We start from the raw sequence: 24549 nt of genomic DNA, 5'->3' as shown, positions 1-24549 counted from the left end.
CCCACAGTCTTATTTAGATAGTTATACACTTGCTAATGTGTGCTTTTTCTCAACCAGTTTTCAAGCTATAGCTGGAGGGCATTTGAACAAGCTACCAACAGTACAGTAAGTATCAGTGTTGTTATTCCAGTGTATGCCACTTTACCTCCACTACCACATCACCAGTGATGTAGAAGTATTGTCAATGGCTCCCACAGCCAGGGAAATACTACATTGGTGGGGATTTGTGTGCTTTTACAATAGTTCCATCAGTCGTGATGACTTTAAAGATTCTAAAACTACCAAAATAAGCATCTGCATTTTGCTCAGTTTCATTGGCTAATGGTTGTGTGAGAAACAAGGTCTGAGCTGAGAGATTCCTGTACAACCTGAAATTCTACATTTATCACCGGAGTATATTATATTTATCCTGCTGCTTGACCTTCTCTTTTAGTCCCCTATTAGCTGTGGTCTTTAAACATTTTTGAAGTTATACATTTACTGCTACAGCATTAATGGAGTATAGCACCGCAGCTCCGTTTCCCATTGCTCTCAGCTGGAAAAGCAGCAGTGTGAGGGAACTACCATCTCCCTGGGTGTCAGTCAGATTGTGGTCTATAGGAAATGACACATGAGCTGGCCACATACTGTGCCTGCTTGGTAGGATAAAGGCACATGTCTAAAACCCCTTGCACGTTAATGTGATTTGCTTTAGAGTGCAACAGGCTTTACAGCCAAAAGCTAATTATATTAGGATTATGGTGCCCAGGGATGTGGGCTTCTTAGACCCTAGACTGTGAGGAAACCCTTGTCAGCTGTCAGTCATAAGAACTAAGGCAAAGACATTGTATGTATGGTGTCCAAGGCTCTGATGTTACTATTTCAATCATTCATAAGAGGGGATTGTTTCACAGACGCTGAACTGTCTTAAGTGCTCTGACTGACAGAATATAGCTTATCAAGAAGTAATAATAGGATTGCACACATTTTAAAGTACATGTTGATAAGCACTCACATTCCACTGAATAATACATTAAAAGCATGCCACCAATAAATGTCAGTCCGTGGCTGTCATAATGTGCAGAAATATACACATTTACTTGAAACTCTATTTTCCTCCATTTTGTTTATCCATAATTTCAAAGCATATGTAAATACAGCGTTTGTATCTTTCATCCAGCAGCACTGGAGTACTTTATTTACAGCTAGCTCATCATACTGCAGTTCATAGAAGCCTTGGTCTGACGAAACTAATTACGTTAAAGCAAAATGTAAGTGTGTTTTCTCTTGCTGAGTTGACAAAACTGACTTGCAGCGCTGAAAATGTCAATAATTAAACACTGCCATGGCTAAAGTTTCTTGATTCACAGCTTGCATCTTTGTTCTATTTGATCTTCAAGGCTGGTGCGGTCTGGCATCTTCGGTCTTTAATGTGGGTTCAGGGTGGATTCCCAGAACTGAACCCCACACTCTACTTTCCGTCTTCCCAGCTTACTGGAGTTTGGCCCTGCAGGAGGCTGAGATCTGCCTTTTGCCTCAACCCTCTGAAGGTGCCCCCGCACTGAACGTATTTCTCCTGCTGTGCTGAGACACCTTGGAGCTTTACACACACCCACACTTCCACAGACATGTGCAAACTCATTGACAATAGGTCTGTTTGTTTTTGTCAGTGTGTGTGTGTGTGTGTGTGTGTGTGTACCCATATGTACTCTCACAAACACTGTCACATGTGCATATACATTTCAAACAGGTTATTATCCTAACAAGAGAACAGATAGTAATGCTTAATAACTGTTAAGGAAGACGATGTGAACCCATTGTTAGCGCTGATCATCTTTCCTCAGGCACAAGGTCATCAACACGCACACTCATGATGACTCAGAGAAGAGAAACTGACTGACTGATTTTTTAGCCACGCTGACAGCATACCTCTAAAGACTGTTGATCAGTCAGTCATCTACTTCGATCCGGACTTAAATATCTCAAGAACTATTGGATAGACTGCTGTGATATATTCTACAGACATGCATGCTCCCCTTTAGGATGACTTTGGTGATTTTCTGACTTTTCCACTAGTGCCACTATGCTGTGATGATGATATTCCTATTAGCCCTAACTGTACTTGTTCTGTTTTGTTCTGATTAGGAAATGAACACGCTAACACACTAAACATCAAAACATCACCATCGTGATTGTGTGCAAGTGAGAATGCTTTACGTTTAGCTCCAAGCACCACTGTGCTTTGTAGTCCAGCCTCACAGAGCATGTAAACATGGATGGACACTCTAGTCTTGTAAATTGCAATGGTTACACTGTTTCCTGAATGAATGGAATATTTTGTTTATCCATTTACTTACCACAATAAAAACCTGTAGTACTTGTATGTCAAATAAAAATGCAAACACAAATTCAGAGGATGTGAGACAAATGAGCAAAAGTGGGAAAAAGAGCGAGTGAAGCAGGTGGATGTATGAGTCTCTGTGCTGGTCTGCCTGGCCCTGATTGGTGAGTTAGAAAAGGAATAGTGCCTCTCCATCCATCCATCTACTGGCTGTGCTTCTCCCTGGCCTAATGAATCCATAATAGAAGATGACAGGAAGCAGGGCGGGGCCGCAGCCTTCATTGATACACTGACTGGACCTGTATTGTGGATCACTGTTTGTATGTGTGTGCTGTTAGGGGAAAGAGATTTAGTAAACAGTGCAGGCAGACGCATGCAACTAGAAATGGTTAAACATCTCATCACTGTGCCAACTGTGTAATCATGCGGAAAGTCATTACAAATGTGGCGACATTTGAAAACTGCACCACAGTAGCAGCCTGTTAAATAAAATCAAAACTAATCAATAATTCTACTGTGTCGGACCAAGCCATATGTCTCATATGAAGATAATGCCTTCTGCCTTTAAATGATGGCTCATTTCTGTACGGGGGGAGAGTGTGGGTGGTGGGATTCGGATGAGGGATATGCGCCGTGCCTTTTCTCTGTTTCCCCGGTTTGCTTTTTTGAGTCTGTTAATCCCCTGGCAAACTCTGATGAGACTGCAACTCCCTGGGAGTGCTAACAGCACATCAATAATACATCCAGTCCAGCTGCATCCACTAAACACTGCACGTACACACACACACACACACATATGTCGAATACACAAACATGCATGCTCTGTATCTCTCTCAAACACACATACATACACCCTTTCCATTCTCCCCTCAACCATGGCTTGACTCCTCACTGTCACTGTCATAAAAGCCTTGCATTATTTATTCATGGCAGACCCAAAATATGAGCTAAAACCGTCCAGAAAAGAGGTGACACCTGAAGCATTTTCTAAAGGCTGCTGTATCATTCAGGAACAGACTGATTGCTTAGTCTGAAAGGGAGGTGACAAGTGTTGTTTAGGCTTCAGCGTCGGTACAAAGTGCCTCTGTGTTTACGCCTGGATTGCATATTCAAGGTGGTGGCATTCTGAGGTCCCACTAGAGCACAACAGGTAAAGTGTTAACTGGAGCAAGAGGGTCATGCTGCAGCATGGCATCAAAGATTTATTTTCTTCAACACAGTCTTTGTCTAATGCGTAGCTGAAGTATAGGGACAATGCGAGCAAAACATTTATTGTAATATGAACAATACAGTGACAACTGCTTTTATAACAGTTTCTGTATTGCTTTAAAGATGGAAATGTGTGGCTTTGGACAGTGTGTGCTTCTTAATAAGGGTCATCGCTCTATGCATGCTTTATGTGGTTTCTACATACAGTGTTTTAACCTGTCTCTTTCCTTTATTAAAATGTGCATTTGGGCCTGTTATATGACAGGCAGTAAAGCTATGAATTTAAAATTGTCTATTTGGTATTCCACTGTGCCGGGAGGTCAGGAAAAATTAACTACACACTCACAGAAAGTGCAGTGGCAACCATCCAGAATTACTATCTAATTAATTTCTGTGCATACTGTAAGTGCATCTTTTGTCTGTTTCTGAAGGTTTATAATCTTTGGAGACCTTAGTCAAGGCCAAAGTGGAAATGGCTCATTTTACTCACATACATAAATGAAACCTAATCCTGCCAGTCCCCATCTGGTCTGCGTCTGTGTTTGCAACTGAGACCAAGGTTGAAAATAAAATACAAGGACATTACTTGAAAGATAAAAAAAATACATACAGCCAAATACAGTGGAGGAAAAAGGAACACAATTTACAATTTACAACCTGCCCAAAGCAACAATAAGATGAGGCAGTAGAAATGAAGAACAAGTCACCTGTTTTAGCAAAGAATAATATTGGATGAAAAGGATTACATTTATCATGATTACACACTACATGTTTAATACCTTGTGAAACCTTTCAAGGAGGGACTATTCACCTTCTGCTAATTATCAAAGTTTCTGCCTAAAAGAAAACAAGAAGCCACTTTCCATAGAGCGTTAAGCAGAAATAATGAAATAATGTGTTATGCTTCTGATTGATGAGTTCCATCAGATCAGCATTATGATTGATGGAGCTGTTAAAGTTTTTGCACTTAATGGAACACTTTAAGCCCTAGACAGTCTGCTGGATGATTTGAATAACAACTAAAACTGTAAAGGTATTTAAATATAACCAGGTTAAATTAAAACTGAAACTTACTTATGATGTGAAATATTTCACTGGGTTTTTACCCAACAAAGCAATTTCGTCTAATTCTTGAAGTGTGATTTATTGTTATAGGGACCGATATAAATCCCTTCTCATTCTTAATACAATACCATTTAAGAGAAATATTGTAGCTGTTTGGTAAGCAGTAACTCTACAGTGGGTTATCAGAGGATGTAAAAATGAGAGTGGTGAAACTGAGCCATATAGCACATGACGGTATCGTAACACCAAGATAGTGAGCTAAATAAAATACACAGTTGGATGATCATTAAGTGGTCACATCCACATACCATATCATACAACATTTCCAGAAAAAGTCAAAGGGACATGCCTCACAGCATATTATTCCCCTAAAATATCAGAAATGTCAAATGTCAAAACGCTAATACTTAACAGCAAATTGTGCGCGTTCTCCTTCAATCAATACGATTACACTGTGTGGTAGAACATGTTTGGGGATGATTCCGATCTTCAGTAGTCCACTTCTTATCAACACCTCCTTCTGGTTTGCTGTGTCTCGCCTTTCCAGCCTTATTTTCCTCAGATAACAATTGAAAAAAGATTGCTTTTTGGTGCTGCCCTAATTAGAATGACTTGGCTCATCAACACCTAGGCTGAACCAACCATGCCTCTTTGGTACGAGTGGGAATAAGACAAGAGAAAATCTTAATTAGTTCTCTGGACTTATTGCTTGTTAAGAGGAACAACCTGGTTTTATTGATAACTCTGTCTTTGGTAGATCCCTTCAAACACACAAAATCCCTTCATACTTAATGTTTGAAAACACAAATATGTCTCTCTGACACTGCTGATAAGATAGACAAAAATATACTAATTTCTGATTTTTTTTTTTTTTTTTTTGGGGGGGGGTAATGCAGACTGTTTTTCATGTTTCTTCCATCTGCACATTTTCCATGCCACTTATCCTGTCAAGGGTCCTGGGAGACTAGATCCTATCCCAGCACGTGTTGGGTGTAAGGCAGGCCTGGCCTGTAATCTGGCCTCCATGCTGGACACCACTCTATCACAAAAAAATAACACATATAACACATGGGTAATTTGGACTTTCATATCTACCTAACCTCCATGTCTTGTACAGTGAAAGACTCCAGCTGGCTGGAGGCTTCAAACCCAGGGCTAGGGTTATTTCTTGCTGTGAGATCACTATGCTAATCACTAAACCACCATGACTCACACAGCTTCATCCAAACTCCTTCAATTCCACAAACAACTTTGTCCCTTCATTTTTATTGGATTATTTTATGGCAAAATGCACTAATAACTAAATCATATGCTTAGTGGATGATCTGTTCTTATTTTCAGAATTTATATATATCACATGTACATTCACTGTACTGTACCATCAGATTATGGTATTGCTGTTTTGTTTGGTTGTTCTAGTTGTAGATACAAGCCTGTCCCTAGAGCAAGTCTTTGCAGATTCAAACATCATTTCATAAATAAAATGCTAAAAATTGAGAGCATAATACTATAATTGAGACTCATTTGATAGTGTTTGACTTCACATTAGAGTTAGGTGTATTTGTGATCAATGCACAATTCTACAACTCCCCTTATGAAGAAGAAAACATCTCTGTGTGAGATGTATTGCCTTGTGGGGTTACTGATGATAAAACAAAGATGTGTAGTACCTCAGAGAGGTTGGTAAGTTGCATATGACTCCTAGGTATAGCACACACTCTGAGGTAATCAATATCTGCCCTATTGCTTTGACAGAGAGAGGAAGGGAGGTACAGAGGGAGGAGGAGAAAGGTGGAGGTGGAACCAGAGCCAAAGACAAAGAAATAAGTCCTCTGGGATTGGTTTATGGAAGCACCTCAGATATTTTCCAGCTTTACTTCAAACAGAACCCCTAAACACTCTCACAGTGCAGCAGCAAAGGTTATTCAAAACCCAGCGGTACCTGGGTGCTGGATCTGTTTTTAGTGTTTGGCCCAAAGGTTAGATTAGACAGATTTTTCTGTTTGGTGTCAGGAAAATAAAGGCACTGCCAACACAATGCATCCATAAAACAGAAGGACAAAACCCACATTATAGAATAGCAAGTAAAAACAACAAATGAAAATGACACCTTAGACCCCCAAACATTAGAAACAAGTAAAATTCTCACGAATATCCCATTAGAGGAAAATAGAAGAAACCTTGAGAAACACAGTCAGAATGTCCAGGTGAATAACAGAGATCTAGCAGAGCATCAACAACTACTTAGTAGTCACCATCATTTTCATCTTCAAGGTCATTAAGAGAGTGATACATGGTCTGTAAGAAATAACAACAAACGGTAACTGCTATGTTTGAATTAATATTAGAAAGGAGACATTATGATGTGAAAAGGGAGACTATATGTGTGCTTGTTTTACTGCTTTTCATGCAGTAAATAAGAGACTGCTACACAAGAGTTAGCAAGTAAGAGTACAGTCATACTACTGTTTCACTCAAAACCACAAATGTGAATCTTACTGTAGCACTGAAGGTGAGGTCAGGAGATTGCCAAAGACATTTGGATTCCTCCTCTGGGGATGAATTTCTTGCAAAAAGATTTCAAGGCAATCCATCCAGTAGTTGTTGAGATATTAAATTCTTGAAAAACTGGTGCCAAACAGATGAAGACCGACTGATGATTTCATACCACTTGTGTGGCTTAAGAGTTGACAGTAAGGTATGCAGGTGAGATTTTATCCAAAACCTAATTTTTTTATTTTTAAAAATGTAATATGAGGAATTTCTTGCTTTCTGAGAGATAAGTCTACAGAAATACAATAAATGGGAATTCTTGATTTAAACTCCTTTGTAAGTTTGTTCAAGCCAAAAGTTATTTCATTTTGCCACTGTTTCTCTTTATACTTTGATTACATAATTGTATGTTCCTTGAACTTGGCATATTTTGAGATTAGTGCTGAAATTTAAAGACAGCCCTGTGTAGAAAATCAGTTTTGAGCAAAGAAATTATTGGTCTTCAAACACTTAAATAAGTCACACCTTGTTCAAGAATAAGTAGGCTGAGTAGCATCGAAGAGTTAATGATGCAGCATGGTAGGACAGTGGAACGACTCCTCTCTTGTGTGGATGCTGCTGTCTCCTGCTCAACTTCAAAGCCTGCTTTGAAGTCCCTAGGTAGAGAGCTCGCCGTTCTCAGGGAGATATCTATCCTCTCTTCGCGCTCTTTTGTTAGCTAATGCACACCGATGAAAACAGGGTTGAGGCTGAAAGAATGCCAGGGGAAGATCAAAGCTTGAGGGGCAGAGGAGCCACACAGTTAACTGCTTTGCCAGTCTTTGACGGAACGGATAATGGGAGAGGTGCTCTCACATTGTGTTGGCATCTAAGATACGAACACCATGTGGAATAAAAAGCACATTTAAACCAAGAATAAACATTTTACATCAGGATACAAACAGATAAATAGCACTTGGATTCCATTTGTGTTCTTAAATTGGTTTTCACAGAACCCCCACGAACCACCAGGATACGCAGCGATTATGACGTAGTGGCTATAGTTAAAATCTTGTCACATTGTGCACTCAGATCTATTGACAGAGATGCAGTCTAACATTCGAGTGCATGTATGTTTTCGTCATATCACCTTATCATTTTTAGGCATTTATTTTAAGTTTAGTGAGAGAAGGTTTCTATTGTATAGATTCCAAAAATATAAAAAGCTGAAGGACTTCTTTAGGATGAGCACCAGCTCAGTACCTTTTGTTGAAATGAACAGATCCAGTGCCAGTTCTTTTATTGCAATACATCCAACTAATTTAATTTTATCTGGATATTTTGAAACATACTCCATATCCTTTGCGTAAATATAAAGGTGATGTAGGCCGGATATGACAATAACAATGTATTGTAATCTCTATTCTCTATTGTAATAATATTGTAATTGTAATAATATTGTAATAATATAATCTCTTTGGTTATATCTTTTAATGCATTATTCTTTCAGTGTCTCACAAATGTGAGTATGGAAAAAAAATTCAAAGACAACACATTTTCTATGTAATTTTTGGACTTTTTGATGCTGGAAATTTCAAGATTGCAGTCCAGCCAGACCCAGCATTGTATCTCCAAGGTCGCAAATGTTAGAAAGTAATAAGAAGAACGGGTTGCAGCAGAATGTGCAGACAACAAAACATTGCTATTTCTTTTTATGCTGCAGTTGCTTGTACTGTACTGTGTGCTTTGTCAGAGATGATGGTGGCTCTAGATACACCAGTTACTTGAGCCTCGGGCTAGAGACTGTTTCAAAGAAGACAGCAGGATGATTGGCAACTGTTGGAGGGTGAACCTGACCAACTGAGGAGGACGAGGACGGGGAGGAAGAGGAGGAGGGAAGGTCTAATAATACATGTTGCAGGCTCATGTTGAATAGTTGCATATTGTAGGAGCTGTTTGAATATGGAAGCTGCAGCTGTTTTCAAAGATACAGCTCGCCTCTATGTGCCCCTCTATCAATTTATATTAATTCATGAATCATGTTTTTTTTTTTCATTTTTCAAATTGTCTTGATGCAGCTGCACCTTTATTTAACCCTTTTAGATTAGAAAGTGCATTCAACTAATAAACTTCATTATCAATGGGATGCTAATAAGTTAGCAATTTAGCATTGTTGCATCAGGTTTATTAAAGTGTCCCAGTGATGAACGCACACATTCATAAGGGTGAAGCAAATAAAGTTGAGTTTATGCAACAAATAAACGAGTAGTGCCAAGCCAATATGAATCCACCCTACGCGAGCACCCGAAGCATCAAAAGAAAATATTGCTCAATTTAAATTTAATGACTACTTCCGCTCAACCCAGCACTGGCAACTGGGCACGGCGCCCGTGCTCTAATAACAATAATGCACTGCTTTATGAAACGCCCTTCACACAAAAGCGCTGTGTGTATGTGTGTGTGTGTGACTAGTTGAACACAGCACATTAAGAAGTTGGATCGTAACTAAGAGGTTGAGTGCCTGTGAAATGTTGGAGTAAAGTGCAAAATTTAAGTATAAAGCACCATTTCAATCTTCTTTTGGAGTGCGATGGATACATGTGTGAAAAGGACCATTAAGACTCATAATATGAGAAAATCCTGGATTTGGGCTATATGCTTTGTAAAGGTATATATAATGACTACTGTAGATATATATATATATTAGTATAGTATAGATAGTATTACCACCATGCATTACACTCTGTACCCTATTCAGAATAACAGAAAATTTTGTAAATTAGAGAAATAAGGTATATTTGCACATACAGAAAGAGTTGTAAAATGCCATATGCAAAAGTTATTAATAGAGTTCGTGGGCACCGTAAAATGGCATGACTGCAAACTGAAGCACTGATGAAGGCCTTTGTGGTCCATGCAAATTGCTGTTATCCGCAAGTGTTTTGCTCTTCTTGAACTGAATTTCAAGAGCTTTTGTGTGTTTGGGTCTATCTGTGTTGTTGTCCTATTTAGTCAGCACCACTGTGTGGGGGTACCAGTAGTGAAATATATTTCACAGAGTATACTAGAGGAAAGAAGAAAAAGATCCAGCCACTTGAATGACATATCAAAACACTCCAAAAGGATGATCTCACATAAGTAGCCTTTTAAAGATAGAGGTCTCCTGCGGCATCAAATTATTCTCTTTTTCTCTCCATCCTTTATTCAGGCCTTAAGTGTATGATAATGAGTAGCAATCAAGGACAGATACTTGTGTTTTGCTCAGCTAGGAGTTAGGACAAGACATGGGAACAATACACCTACACACTACAAAAAGATGTAGCAATTTAAGCCCTTTATAATAAAAATAGTTGTATATCAGCCTGATACAGAGGAGATGTAAATTATATTATGCTGAGAAGCAGTTAACTGTCTGTCAGGCATTTTGTGTGGCTTTCATGCACTTACACAGTAATCCAGCTGTACTGTACGAGCTACTATAACCACAGGGGGTGCTACTGCATAATTTAAGTGCATAGCCAGTGGAAAGTCATTCTACAGTAAAACCCAATTGTCCGTGTTGCTATAATCCTTAAATAGATAAGTTTGTACGATACTGTGTATGGATATCATGATGAATATGGAGTGATACATCACTCTGGGAATATTTAATAGTGAAAGAGCAAATGCTGACCCTCGCAGACATGTTATGTACTGTAATGCTTCATGGGACTGAATTGACAATTTCCCCTCCACCCTCACACACTTCTTCATTGGCTATTTGTCTCAGTTGTTGATTTCAAAGTGAGTTTAAGATTTAGAATTGAAGACCAGCCCCCCCCCCCCGGCATCTTTGCTACAACAGGTTCTTTGAATGGCACTGAGGGGTAAATGGATTTGACCCGCTCACCATGCTGTCCCACACACTCACCTTGTTCCCATAGTCTGGCTTCTCAGAGGCCCACCACATCTGTGAGCCCTCCATCTGAATCCATCTCCACCTCCTCTCTCCGATTTCTCATCTTATTTTTATTTTTTATCTTTAGTCCTCACTGCATCCATGTCCCCGACTCCCTCCCCCCTTTTCACACACTCATGAATTTCTCCCCCTGCTAAATCCCTCTCTCTGCCGTGCTGCTCTCGATTCTGTGCCTGACTTCTCAGCCTGCATTCTCCATTTGCTTCTCTCTTCATCCGAGCAGCACAATTCATTGTCTGAATTTAAGAATCAATGCTGACAAAGAGGCAAATGTAGATGAGATGATGCTGAGGATGTGTTTTTTTGTATTGAAAGAAGGGGTACGGGAGGTGGGCATTGTGAACTGAGATCTAGAGGACCAACTGCCAGTACATTAATCCCTTTCTGTGCTTGGGCAATGGAGCGTTTGGCAAATCGGTCACCATACATGTACACGGCATAGATGTGTGTGTATGTGCACAGCCTCGTGTACAGTGTAAAAAGACACAGTGCTGAGCCCAGCTTGACACTGGTCTCTGCGTTTCTGTTGGTGGTTGGTGGCTTACCTCCTTTCAGATGGATAGAGGGAGCGCCGTGAAAGCAGAAAATTAATCCAGCATAGCAAAGCAGCAGAGGCACAGGAAACAAATTGTATTAGCTCAACACCACAGCAACCCTCTCAACGACGTTTATCGCTCTCTGTAGAGCATCCAGACCACACCAGTCCCTGCTCTTCAGCCAAATATTCTACAAGTGTAAATTGGGTTTTTATATTGTGCAATATCATGTGAATATCTATATATATATATATATATATATATATATATTTAGGCTGAACATTTGTGATCAAGGTGACCTTAAACACACAACATCAAACAAAACCAAGGAGCTTATTCTCAAGTGGAACCTAAGTGACATTCAAATAATCCCCACTGCTTTAAAACTCTTTGGTTTAAATGAAAAGTGAGCTTTTTTCTCTCTAAGTGGTGAAATATTAGTGTTTGATGAACCTAACACGTTTTGGCCACCATCTGTTGACAGACGCTGCAATTTGAGTCACAGTTTCTTTTTTCCAAAGTGAAAAGTTTAAAATAACATATCCATCAAAATATTGTTTGGCCACTCATCTCACAGCGGTGGGGCATCAAATAACGCTTGCAAGCTCTCAGAATTTCTTATCAAGTTATTTTCTCAAAGCCCTCAAGCTCAGTATGGGGTAATCTTGCAAACATAATGTTTTTTTTTTTTTTGGACAGTGCCATTAGAAGCACTCCGCTGTTGAGGTGTTTCGAAAGAAACAAATGCATTAAGAGGCACGTTTGTTGCTGATTATGGGAGAGAATTTTTAACAGGTGCTGTTACCACCAACTCCAATATTGTGTAATCAAACAAAGAATTACACATTCATTAGGGGTCATTAATCTTTTAAGGCTTACAAATGGCAATTGGTTAATGTTGATAAATGTTTGATGAACGTATCAATAGGTGATCATTAGGGTAGAGTATTCCTTGGAGGAAAAAAAAAATAATGGAAACTTTAAATTGGCAATCCGGTGTGAATGCATTTGTGTGGGTGTGCATCAGTGCAGATACACAATCTATACATGCCTTAAGTGCAGTTGCTTTTGGTCTTGTATTTTGTGTTTTTCTCCCATAATATTGTACTTTTATCACACTATCAACAGTTCAATATAGATAGATAGGAATATACAGAGAGAGAAATAGCCAGATCCAGTCTTGACATTGTGCAAGGTCTGGTTTTACTGGTGTGGTAAAGTTTGTACACTGGAAGAGAAGATGAAACATCATCTTTGACTGTTACAGCCACCTGATTTTCCCTGTACTGCTTAGTCAGTGAAATTTGCACTTGGTACATTGTGGATGGGGAAGTTGTGTACCGTAGCGTGCACACTCTTGTTTAACAGAGAGCTTGTTCCTGTTTCTTTTTTATTGCCAGCTTTGGTTGTTACAACATGTACAAAATGATATTTTTAGTCACAAGCTGCCACAGATGGTAGAAAATGTGCACTCTTAGGTGCCATTAGGTGTTTTCACAAGGCCACAGTTAAAGTACTAAATTGCAATGACTCACATGGTTGCTTTCCATGTGAGGGCTCAGGCCATTTATTGTATGCTTTTGGGCCTCTGCCACTGAAGGATAGATGTGCATATTACATTGTTTAAGGAATAAGGAATTTACATATAAATTGGGAAGTGGAGGAAAGTGAGAAGGGTAAAAATGTAGACAAGGACGGGGGCACTGACAATACAAGGTTGTTGTGCTATGATCGAGGCTGGCATTTGTGATCTCAGCGCATGTTTGCAGGAATGTTTTGCTGCCTCAAATCTCCATAATACAGCTGCTGGGCATTCAAGATCCCCCCTCACAGCCTCTTTGTGTTTCTCCAGGCAGAGGAAGAGAATAAATCACATGGAGACAATAGTTAACAACAGGCCTGCTGATATGTCTTCACCCCAAACCCTTGGAGATTAACCAGGAGGCCTTGAAACCAAATCATTGGACTATCAAACTGTCTTTGATGTATGCATGACTGGGAAATTGTGCATTATAGCTCAACTTGATTGTTTTGTCAGAGAAACTTAGTCTCAAACTGCCTTTTATCAGTCTCTGTTGACCCAAAATGTTGATCACAGCATTGTCCAGTCTATGCATATTCAACAATCTCTCTGTGTCTTACCCAAGCTATTGTAGATTCAAATCAGTTTACCTGCACAGGTTTCCCTAGCAACAGCTGTCAAGCGGAGGTATGACCAAATGTTAACTGTGATCTGATTTGCTATCTGATTGACTTTTTAATGGGACTCTCCCACTGTTTACATATTTGAAGGTTTGCAAATAGACTGAAATATGGATAATTACCATGTTGACAATGTAAATGAATTCTTCTTCTTTTTTTATAGGGTTGACTCTTCTTCCCAAGAAGTGCAACCAAATACAGCCAGGAAATGAAGCCATAAACAGACACATTACATATAATATGAACAGATAATGCACACTAAACAGATATGAAAGCACTGAAATACCCTCTGGGTTTTGCTGTAACTGACTTGTTGGTCCTCTAGACACTAAACAGTGGCACCACACAGATACAGAAACTGTTACAGGCCTTCATTACTTTTCCTTTTGACTAATCAACAATGTCAGTTAGAGCTATGACTTTTCAAGGAGCAAGTAAGGTATGGTAAAGTAACATATTATTGTTACATTTTGTGACAGTTACCGTTTTAAAGTGGGTTACTATATCACTCATGATTACTATCATCTGTAGGTCTAAGAAGTCAACATGTCAACAGCTTGTCAAGTTGATGGAGAAAACACCCTATAAATGTTCAGGTGTGCTAAACTTAACTTTTCAGTAGACATAATCTGGCGACCTATAAATATAACAGATTATGTGTCCTTGCAAACCCCATTCAGTGCTGCTTTCACTGAAAAAAAAAAAAAAAAAAAAAAAAAAAGATTGAGCCCTGCCGTCTGCTGTGAATTTCTGTGCTCTTGTTTCCTCATGTTTGGACTCCTGCGCCGTACACCAGTTTCATTGCAGCTGTCACATTAACATTCACCTTTACAGCTTTCAGTGAACCATTTCAAAGTAGCCCATTTCAGTCAACAAATCAAAATGCAATGGCGAAACGTCTGGCCACAACACTGCTAAAAAGCATCAATGCAGTCTGAGAGCCAAACAAATAAAAGGTGTCTCCTTATTAGTGGCATATTAACAGAAAATTGATTTTGCCTGAAATAAAAGGTCAGGATAAATGACTTGTGTGCCGCTAGCTCAGCTATTTATTAGGCCTCTATCTACAATCTAACAAATTACTGCTCCTGTGCTTCTCAGAGGGCAGAACAAATAGGAAAGCAGGGAAGCTGCTTCTAAAATGTCATTCCATAATGTCAATCCATGGATTTTATGTCAGAGTTTTAAAAATACCTTGTGTTCTTAGTATTGCTTCTCTATTGTCTGATAAATCGGTTTCTTTGGCTATGAAGATTTGACTGTTTTTGTTTCCTCCCTCTCACAATCATTCTCTCCCAGTGGGAAGTTGGCGCTTACCCAGCAGGAGGTGTGAGAGTTGGCACACTTCTGCTGTCATCATTATCCCTGCTTTAGCTGTGGTTAATGATATAGTATAAGGGTGATTAGAAAAGGCGAGGCTGTTTGCATAGGTCAAATGCCAACACAATCGAAAGACAAAAATGTCCCTGCTATTTAAACTTGCCTTTACAACAAGTGGATGGAATTGATTGGCAGGGGCAAAGGTATTAAGATGAAATTTAAATTGTGCAGTGGCATTGCAATGAGAGGATATTGTTTAATTACTGAACTATCTTTAACATGATTCAGAATGAAGGGTGGTGCATGAGTGTCACGTCCCTTTAAGCCATGAAGGCTAAAACCCACCGTTGTGCTTATATTTCTTGTTATGCACTCTGCCCCTGTCTCTTTTTGGTTGGCAACATAGTGATATGTGGTAATGAGTATAGCAGGGGAGTGTAGAGAGAGGAAAGGAGGGGGGGGGGGGAAGAGAGAAAGAGTTGTGTACGGGAGTGTTTTGCATGCTTTCACCTTTGATTTACCTATAATTACCATTGGATTTACCTTCAATGACTCAGTCACTAAGCCAATCTCTTAAATTGGATTTCTGCATAAAGTAGCTTTCCCTGCAGATTGGTGTCCCTCACAGCTGCCTCATTACAGTTTTACCCCCCCCCCCCCCCTCACCCACCACCAATAGCAGAACAGTCATAGAAAAAAAGAAAAACATACAGTAAAACAAACTTTTTGGCTTTACTGGTCTCACTTTGTTCAATTTGATGTGGTCGTCATAGTAACATAGTAGGACCCCACACCCTACCCCCCCCTTTTTCAATTGTGGTGTGGCCGCCGCAGCGATGGGACTTGGCTGATGATGACTCCATCTCTCATCCAAATGATGGTGATGAGACTGCTGCTCTCTGCCTCAGTACATAAACACAGGCTACAGGAAGGAAGATAGAAGACAGAGGAGTGAAGAAGGCTGGGAGAAGAGAGGAATATCACCCCACCGGGACATGCTCTGAGATATTGTACCAAAGCCCAGCAACAGTTCTGCAGCAAACAAGCAATTAATAGGGCAATTATGCATCATGTACCGGAGCATTTACATTCACATTTCCTCGCTTTATTATCTATTACTGCTATAGACGGAAATTGGATAATGCAGTTAGTCAGGATTGGGAATATATTTCATTCTGAGCAGTATGTCGTGGGTGAGAATTGGCCTTAAGCTTCTTCTCAGCTTTCACCATGTGCCTGCCATGATTGTGCAGTCAGGCACAAAACAGCTCAAATCATGATTTTTGGTCCCTTCTCTGCCCGGTGGTACTTATGTCACTGATGCTACATCTTTCAGACTGCACACACAAACCATATGAATCAATATTTGTTTGCATATATTCCAAGTACTCTGCTTTTTACTACTAGGCTTTTAAAAGCAGGGAAACTCAGCATGTGTTTGCAGATACAGATGTCCTCTCACTGTAATTGAAGATGATGGAGAGGCTGCTCATGTGAGGGGATATTGCTCATGGACCACTTATAAATCAAAGAGACAGAGTTTAGTAATTGATGATGTGTTTTGTAGAATACAACCATATTTAAACAGGGGTTTTCCCCATTTCATTCTAAATTACCTGCAGCCAGGAGGTAGAATGGAGCGTTCCGCATGCCACCTCACATCTTTTGACAATAATGGCCCACACAAATCCTTTGTCAATTGCTGAAGTGGTGGTGTGTGAATGTAACATATACCCCACAAACAGCCCCAACGCTTCAACACATTGGAGAAAAATACAGGATTCATGTATCCGTGAACAGATTATTTAACCATCCTCGTCTATCTAATTTGCAGCTGTCCACAGCGTGTTCTGCATGACTAGCAGGTATGTTGGAAAATGGTGTAGATGTAAAGAAATGGAGCCACATCTGGACATGTCCTTCCCGGGAGGATTCTTCTCTCCACCAGCTCTGTAACCTTTGACCCTTGAAGTCTGATTAGCCAACTCCCTTTCTTTTATGTAGAAATGCAGAGCCACGAATATGCAGATAAGGAATGCACCCTGGGCAGCTTTGACCATTCTGGAGTCCAAGTCAAGGTCTCCTACACTGTCATGCAGTAAAGCTCATGCAGTCAGCAATGTTTCAGTGCACACAGTTCTTGAATTTTCTCTCAAAGCACTATAGGAGAAAAGTATATACATTTGTATAAGTTTCAGAAATAGTATGTAATGTAATGTATTTTTGATATACTTCCATTTTGTTTTTTGGACTACAGCATTGTTAAACCTACTAGGAATACAAACATCTTCTACTAAAGAAAACATATCTTTCAATGAGCCTGATTCTATGATCGATGTGGTACTGCATTTAGAGACACATTTCCATGTGTGTGTGTGTGTGTTTGTGCGCGTGTCCTTTGTTTGAAAATATTATGTCACATGTTTTTTTTTTGCTCCAATCAAAATTTAGCAAGAGAAGAACTGGAAACATATAATTTTTACAATTGTGGGGTTGTTTATTTATGGAAATGCCACTGTCAATGGAATCAGCTCAAGCCGAAGGCATTTGAAGTGATGGACTCCTAATAAATAATAACTAAGTATGTTTTTTTTCTAATTGTTGCTTACTTAATCATTATGACGCTTCACTTTAACTAATAAATGGGCAAAAAGATAATGCCTCCATGCAAATTCCCACAGTATTATGGTCTATAATAATCCCATTTTAGACCATTCATGGTAGAATGTAGTGGACGTCTTGCATCGAATTTCTATCTTGTGTTTTCACAAGCACCGTATCTGTCTACTATGGCTGAAAAATGACTACTTCATTTCACACATTCTCGTCTCTAGACTCTTCCAAGAGTATAAGTTTAAGAAAACACTTTACCCAGGTTTTCGGGATCGCATGCAATAAAGTGCCCCCCACTGTGATAGTAATAGGATCATAATAGAAAATGGACAGAAAAATGAAACCAGAGCATGTTGGTATCTCCAGAGACAGAATGTGAGGCAATAATGGCATGGCATTGATTGACATTTCACTGTTGTTTTTAATCATAATAATATGCTTTCAAGTTAGGCATGGAAATGACTTCATGATCGTATAATGACAGCTCAATAGCTGTCAGGGTACTGTGTAGAGGATAACATCTTTATTGTTTTCCATCATTGTATGCTGACAGAGCCTTGACTTACAATGAAAAAAGTTTCTTTCTGGGTGTGTTTGATGTACGATTAATGCTCATGGTTATTCAAATTTATAGTTGCTTTTTGTGTCTCCCAGCACCTTAATTGTTTCTGATACCACACAAATTTTAATGTGCTTTCTTTTAAGCTCAGCAGCTTTTCATTTTTCTTTTTTACAATCACACTAAATTTCACTTATGACTTCATACAGAAAATGTGTTTTTATGCATGACCATTGGTAAAGGAACAAACTTTTTGTTTTGAACAACACAAAAGCAACAATATGAAGCCGTTTTATCGGCCCACCAGTCTAATCTAAGTGACTGCTGTCTGATCATGGTTTATTCACATATCAAAAAGCAGCTCTCCATTCAATACAATACCACGACTATAAAGGCGCTAAATTTGCATATTACCTTTGCTGAGAGCCAATTACAGAGAGACACTATTTGTTGTTCCTTTTCATTCTGTGGTCTAGATTTCCAAACTATCAGCCAAGGTGAGAATGCATATTCATGACTGGGCTATGCGCAGCCCATTAGTGGTGTGTGTGTAGGTGGACTCAGGCTTACAAACAAGTGGTGCTATTAAAGAGCATATGAATCCCCTGACTCTGTTGCCAGTACCTGGACTCTCCTCAGTCAGTAAATATGAGGAGAGTTTTGATTAGAATGCTGCAGTGAAAATGAAAGACTTCGTGCAACAGAGAACCAGCTTCCATATGGATATATCCAAATAAAAGTGAAGGCGAAATTAAGCTACCTCGCACTAGTAGTGCGCACAGTAGTTTATTTTTAAAAACGGCATGGTGCCACATGAGGAGATAATGTTTCTACTCTTATAACTCTTCAGCAAAAACGATACTGCATGCTGCAGCAAAGGTAATAAGAAAGTTTGAAAAGTGTTTCACAGTCAGAGTGACCCAAATGAGAAACTTCTGTAGAGATCATCTTTTAAACATTTTCCTCTTTAACTCAGTTATTCTTATTGCTGAAAAACAGCTCTCCATTACCTTCTTGACCCTCATGTTCAGGGTCATTAACCTTAACGCTTGAGATCCCATCTCAATCGACAAAGGTACATAAGGATAAAATATTGACAATACTAAGGACTATTGGCTCATTAAGGACCTAGCCTCGCAAAGAGTTCAATGCAATATTAATGGTATAGGATTTCTCACAGCCACCATTTCCAGAGACCATTCAGTGAGGTCTCCTAATTATTGATGGGCCAAATTACAAGAAAGACTTCATTACATCTCCTAGTGAATGAAGAATTCATGAAAGCTTGCAGAGTGCACTGCATGCTAATGAAAAACTGTAATAAAGACTATTTAATGTGTGTATCATCTATTTGTTGTCATCTACTCCCACTAGCAGCTTAAGTATTTAATGTGAATGTTTAACACCCTGTTTGTTTCTCAAAGTGAAATGCTCACAGTCAGAAGTTACAATTAGTACGGCATGTCTTAAAAAGTTAATTGAATTGGGTGGGTAAGGTTTTATTTCAATTTAAAGATTATAAATCTGGTTTCTGCTGCATATATGAAATGTGCCCTACATAGCCTACAGGAACAGCTTCTATTATGCCTGTTTGTCGTCTATGGATACCATTCGTGTCTAGGCTGTCCAATGTGAATTGCTTTCAGTACGGTACAGCCATTATCAACGGTTCACAGTGAGACACTCTGAAAGGACCTGTATTGTTTTGTTCTGCATGGAAAACATGTTTGTTAAGCCGCCTTAATTAAAAAGCTTGACAGTGCTGCACAAACACTCTTAGAGCGCTCTCTGTGTTCAATTTAAAACAAATTTCTCTCTGTACTTAATGACGACTTGTCGGAGAAATATGGCAGGTGTTGACAGGACACTACTAATCATAGAAGAAAAGGAAATTCAAGAAATGAGGAGTTCAGTCGAAGAGAGAAATGAAGAGGGGAGGAGATTAGTGATTAGAGTTCTCTCATGGAGAGTTGCCTTTTACTTGTGTCTGTCTGCCCACATGCTCTCAAAGCAAAAAAGAAACATAACTACCCTTCCGCTCTTCTTTTTTTTTCCTCCTTCCGTCTCTTTTGTGTGATATCTGAGTGATGATCTGTGATCACACTGGAGGCACTGTCTACACTAGTGGCACACACATCTGCCTCTCATTAAAATCCGGAGTGTGAGTACACTGACCCTCACATGTGCGATTGTTTTAGCATCTTTGTTATAAGAACACCCTGTTATTTATCTACTTTTATAAAAGTCCTTCTCGCCCTCCCTCTCCTTCTCTCTCCTTTTCAGTTTCATCATACCGCAACCTTTTGCGTTGGCTTTTGTTCTTGCTCACTACTCCCACCATGAATTCTGAATCACTTGCACAGATATAATGCAGAATCAACAGTCCTTTCTTCTCGGCTCTGTCTCCTATTCCTTTTATCCAAGGGCGATGAATAATAGGAATAATTCTGTGATACAATTAGACAAGGCCACATCATGCTGTAATGGCTGAGTCCACTCTTCCAGAGCGACACAGACATTGATGTTCCTCGCAGAGAATCGGCACACACAGAATAATAAAGAAACAGACTGACACACACACACACACACTGCAGACACCATGTGTGCATTTGATGGACACACCATTGCTTGTGACTGGTACAATTGCAAAAGGCATAGTGCTGACTGAGCGACATCTAACCTCAGCTTCTAAAATCACCACCAGTACAAAGCTGTTAGCTCACTGGGCTGCCTCATTATGGTGGCCCCTACAAAAGACGCTATTAGACAAGTTCTATGGCAAAACTAGTTATTCCGTCAAAGACTGGAAAAGGCTGGGGACGAGGGTGACCTCACATGCTGAGGCTGCATGTAGGGAGCTGCAGGTGTCACAGTGTATACATCTCAATTGTGTGGCTCCCTTGGAGAGATGGGGACATCATGTTGTCTTGAGGCATTAATCCATTTTTGTAGTACTATTCTACTCGGTACTCTTCCTTCTCTCTTGTTGTTAGTTCTTCTTCGTCCTCTGTCGTCCTTAACTTGAGCTTTCCTTTTTTTCTCATTCTTCCTGTTTCACTTCTTCTGTTGGATGCCAGGATAACAAATGACTTTTCTTCATTCAAATATAGAAAAAGAGTAATAATCTTTCCCCTATAAGGCATTTTGGAAGTGGGCATTCATGTGTACACTTCTTCAGCTTGCAGTACCAACATATCCTCCTGTGAATAGTGCATTATTTGCTGGGCATGTCAAGTGAAAGATATTTGATCCATCAGCTGTTTTCTATCTCTGTCAAACCAAACCCTGCAAGGTGTTCTGTATGACATTTACATAGGTTCCTCATGGGATAATGCCATCTATATTCCTTCCATGTGGAGCCATAGATTAATGGCTGAAGACAGCCCCTCTCCACATACTTATAAGTGTAAATGTGATCTGCCTTCTAGTGCTCTTGTGTCGTCCAAGACGGGGAGGAGGGATGTTGGTTGCCTCTGGCTTATTGCACATGCAGTGTGTTGATTAACATGATTTTGTTATTACAGATGCTGATCGGCTGTACAGGGAGAGTACCCAGTGTGGAAAAAGCACATTATCCACTTTGAGTAAAAAGAACGCAGAGATGTTCTTTTAGGGTTAGCACAGAAGGTTTCTATTTATCATAAAAAAGCAGAAAAAGATAAGCATGCATGCTAGGATAGATGCACATGTACACGTGTGCCCACAAATCCAACATGCATGATGGTTCTATGGCTCAACTGATGTTTAAATCACATCCACTGAACACTTGAAGCAGACATGCTGAGAAAGAGGCATAGCACTATTGCGTATAAGCTGACATATTTACATAAATGCTGCTGGCTGTGTTTCTCGCTCTGCTTTTCATTTAAATGAGACACAAATGTGATTCCAACTGATCTAAAATAGCAACAAACTACAACACACAAAGCTCTAGCCTTAAGTAAATTGATGCCTGCATCAGAGAGCAAGATTATAAACTTTTATAAATCCCTGTTTGTTTGAATACATCTGTCGGACACGTGTTTGTGTGAACCGACTATAACCAAATGACTGCCTCAGAGAATTTCCTGCTTTGAAAATATCCTCAACAGTGACACCATTATCAGCTTGTCTCTCTATAGTAGAAAGAGGGTGTAGCAGGTGGTCAAGGCACAAGTGTGTATGTTAAGAGAACACTCAGAGCTGTCAAGATTTGCAATGCCGTCCTCTTCTCTCTCTTCTCAGAGAGAATTACATGTAGTCCTCAGCACTTGATGCGGAATCTCTGTGTCTTCTCTTTTACATGACAGTAAGTGGGATTATAATGCACAGATCTGTCATCAGGGGACCCATTTATAGCTGTGGTTGCAGGCAGGGTATATATGAGTGGTCAGAATTCCTGTAAATGGCACGTAGAATCCCCAAAATGATATCTTATTTTATGTTTCCTGCTTGTACAATAAGAGGTTCACATAAAGAATACCAAGTCAAAGCTCTTTTCCTGTTTTTTTTTTTGTTCATTTCCCTCACATCAAATGAGATTTTGTCGATTGAAGTAGATGCATGATTCTGTACTTCTTTGCTTGCTTAAGATTGCATAGTGTAATTTTCTCATGTATTATACATCTCATTATCAAAATTAAGATGTTGTATTTCTTATTGCAATGTTGTTTAGGTCAAATAACCATACACGCATGGTTATGGCACCAGATTTTCTAATGGCAGGTTTTTAAATGGCATGTTTCATTTGTAGAAATGCCAGAGGTATTAAAAATAGTTTTTTGGTAACTTGTCAGGATGACAGGCATTGAAACCGAGACTTAACAACAGCTGCTGACAATAGAACCATTTCAGAGTTTTCAATTATACAATTTTTAGACTTTGTAGTGGAAGCAAGCTATGCTTGAACGACATATTGAGAACTCCACCTGGCAGCAAAATGAGAAAGCCAATGTGATTTGCATTCTGTGGCAGGGCTGTTAACTTGTCATCAGTGGCGCTTGACAATTGAATGAAAATAAACATCTACAACCTGCACTCTGTGGAGTTAAAATCCAATTTAAGTTAGGAGTCTGAAGAGGTTTTTGAAACATCCATTATGGCCTTGTTCTCTTGTTATTTTCTCTATTCTTTTTCACATTCAGAGTATGATTCCCAGTTAATTTATTATTCACTTTCACCCTGCACTCTTGTTTACAAAATACCAGCTAGAGATACTCCCGTCATGACGGTTACGTGTTGGACAATGTGATGAAGCTGAATTTACCCGAGTCAGAATTGTCTGCCTGGGGAAAAGAGAGCCTCTTTTCAGCAGTTTTATAGATGCCTCTTTTATAATGGTGGCATATAGGGAAAATGCATTTTGGGCCCCAGGGGATTTTTCTGATGGAATACCACAAGTGGCAACCGGGACAAATTGGCAACAAGGCTGAGTTACAGAACCATTTCCAGCTTTCTTACTACATCCAAGAGAGGGAATCAGTAATATTAGTTAGCTTTCACAGCAAAAACTAGTTAGCATAACACATTAGTTCCACTTTCCAAGTGGAATACAAACTTGATAGCACAATAGCATAGCATAGTTGATAGCAGAGTTGTAAAATAACAGACATAGTAAATTGCATAACGAACATTATGTGGGGTAAGATGATGTCTTTTGGCTATACGGGGCTATGACATCTTTCAGTCAGTAGTGCACCACAGAAGTTGACAGCACATCTCATAGCTATGAGCTATCAAATGTCAGTCAACAACAGCTGCCATGGGTGCCCAGATGCTTTTGATCTTAGATTCCGTTTTCTCGAATATGTCCAACAACAATTTTATCCTTTTCTGAAAAATGGAAAAATGTGCACAAAAGCTTTTGTGTCATCATAGTCCCCAAAAAGTTTGACTGAAAACCACAAACCACAAATAGGAATATCTGTCAGCTTCTTTTATCAAGACTTTTTGCATGCTAAAAGAGTACAGGCAGTAACAAATAATGTGAGTGTGAACAGTTTATGGGGACTTTTTTTTTTAAGTCTAAACATCAAAAGGCTGGATGTGTTCAGATAGTAGAGGTGCTGGAGAGATATTCAAGGAGACCAGCATCTGGCTGGTCAGCTCCGTGTTCCTCACTCCAGGCTGATTCCTGCAGCTTTTGAAGTCAGTCTCTTTAAAGTCAGCTGGGAATACATTCTTGAAAGAGATAGAGCCGTTGATAATCAGTCTTTTTACTTCACATCTACAGAGCTCCACAACATGCACTGGGATAAGAATGATAATAATCTCTTTGCTTCTGACCATTCAAACAGATAGAGTGCATGCAAGGCAG

At 39.5% G+C, this 24549-nt stretch overlaps 1 long non-coding RNA gene across 1 annotated transcript in view; it reads left to right on the top strand.

Moving 5' to 3' along the window:
* The window catches only part of LOC113747140 (uncharacterized), a 140444-nt gene extending 140339 nt beyond the window's left edge, over positions 1-105 (top strand). The window contains exon 4 of the long non-coding RNA XR_003463374.1: positions 58-105. This is a non-coding gene — a long non-coding RNA (uncharacterized LOC113747140). The remainder of the gene's footprint in view (positions 1-57) is intronic.
* The last annotated feature ends 24444 nt before the right edge of the window (positions 106-24549 follow it).

The sequence above is a fragment of the Larimichthys crocea genome, chromosome XII (assembly GCF_000972845.2).
Source record: "Larimichthys crocea isolate SSNF chromosome XII, L_crocea_2.0, whole genome shotgun sequence".
NCBI lineage: Eukaryota > Metazoa > Chordata > Actinopteri > Sciaenidae > Larimichthys > Larimichthys crocea.
This window is presented reverse-complemented; position numbering and strand designations above follow the sequence as displayed.